The sequence below is a fragment of the Elephantulus edwardii genome, unplaced genomic scaffold, assembly GCF_000299155.1.
Source record: "Elephantulus edwardii isolate Elephantulus edwardi_28Jun2011 unplaced genomic scaffold, EleEdw1.0 scaffold00067, whole genome shotgun sequence".
Classification (NCBI taxonomy): Eukaryota; Metazoa; Chordata; class Mammalia; order Macroscelidea; family Macroscelididae; genus Elephantulus; species Elephantulus edwardii.
In genome coordinates this window covers 6,112,990-6,114,887 of record NW_006399817.1, presented here as the reverse complement: position 1 = coordinate 6,114,887, position 1,898 = coordinate 6,112,990, and positions in this window count along the sequence as shown.

Genomic DNA, 1,898 nt, shown 5'->3' with positions numbered 1-1,898 from the left:
TTTTTTTTTCTCTCCTAGTTTAGGAGTCTGAATTCAGAGTGTCAATCCTAGGGAAAGGCAGAAATTTCTCTCTGTTTGTTTCCTTGGTTTAGGAGGTTCCTAGTACAGGAATCCCAGATCTAAAGGCCATGCTCTTCTATCCTGGTGGTTGTAGGTTCTTCTCTACTCTATTCACTCTCCTTTGATCTCTTCCAAGATAAAAGATGATACAGGCCACACCCCTGGGAAGCTCCTCACAGTGCTGTGGCCTGAATAAGAATGCATCCTACTTTAATCTCTTTACATAATATCAGGACTGATCCCATTAGATTACATCATAGGGGATGATTACATCATTACATAACTACCACTTTATCTTACATAACTTCTAAATCACTGCAAAGTGTGGCCCAGGCAAGTTGGCATATATTTTGGGAAAAACATAGTTCAACCCATGACATCCCACTTGAAGGTAGCTGTGGTATGAGCCACCTCCACGTATCAGGTGACCTCACCCTGATCTCCACCATCCTTTCAGGGCAGTCCAAGCCACACACACTTCAAAGTCCAAGTCAGCATGTTCTGGCTGTGCAGCTTTGAGCTAAACACTAAGCAAGGCTGATGCTATGAGAAAGGTAAATGAAATAATCCCTGAAGTCTCTTCCATCTCAGGACATCAGGACTATAACTAAAGAGGAGCTACTGGCTAATACAAACAGTTAAACCATGGAGCTATTATCTGAAAGGTTGACAGAGCTTCTCCAAAGGTACCTCAGAAGAAATGGCAATCTTCTTTATTGTTGTTGTTAGATGCCATTGAGTCAAGTACAACTCATAGTGACTCTGTCAACAGCAGATTGAACCCCATCCTACCCTACGTCATCCTCACACTTCCTGACACACAAGAGCCCATTGCAGCAGTCACCATATCGATCCACCTGGTCGAGGGTCTTCCTCTTCTTCACCAACCCTCCACCCTTTCAAACATCATGTCCTTTTCGAAGGATTAGCACCTTCTAACAGCATGCCCAAAATATCTGCAAAGAGCAAAATCAACCTCTGAAAAATTAGTCATTGAAAGCCTTATGGAGCACAATTGTATACTTTGACATTTATGAGTCAAAATTCATTTAACAGCAACTGCTTTGTATACATTAAGGACTTGAACTTTTTTGTAGCCCATGGTACATATAAGTATCATAATTCTGATTCTAGAGGTTTGGTATAGAGATTTTTTTTCTCCCCTATAATAGGTGCGATGAAACTCTGGTGGCCTAGTAATAAGAAGTTGAGCTGCAATCCTGAAGGCACACAGTTCAAATCCACCAACTGCTCAACAGGCGAAGGATGGGAAATCTTCTGTGCAATTAACTGCCTCAGAAAACCCACTAGGGGGTCAGCTATGGGTTGATTCTGACTCAATAATACAAAACAATAGGAGTAGGTGCTGAAATTTGGGCAGGGCTTTCATGACTGGGATAAAATAAAATTAAGTTCATTGGTAAAACACTGCGGTGCTGAGTATGTGATAGTGCATTCTGAAAGAGTGATTATATAAAAATGTTGCGTCTTTAGGCTTCAATATACCAAAATCAGGCTTGTAGATATATTTACTGTTTTCTGCTTGTTATCAGAAATATATGATGTTTTGAGATTAGACGTAGTTGTTGTTAAGTGTCGTCAAGTTGTAGATGACTCATAGTGACCCTATGAATGAAAGACTTGAACAATTGTGTAACTTTCATCGTTTCTCCAGGTTCATAGTTTCTGGAGGCAAGCTATTTCAGAAGTGGATGCCACTCCTGCTCCCAAGCTAGTTTTAATCAAGGGGTTCCACCAAACACTGTATACTGTGGGTAACCATTATCACATATGACACATTAGTGTCACAGTGTTTAGTATCACAACAACCACAAGTT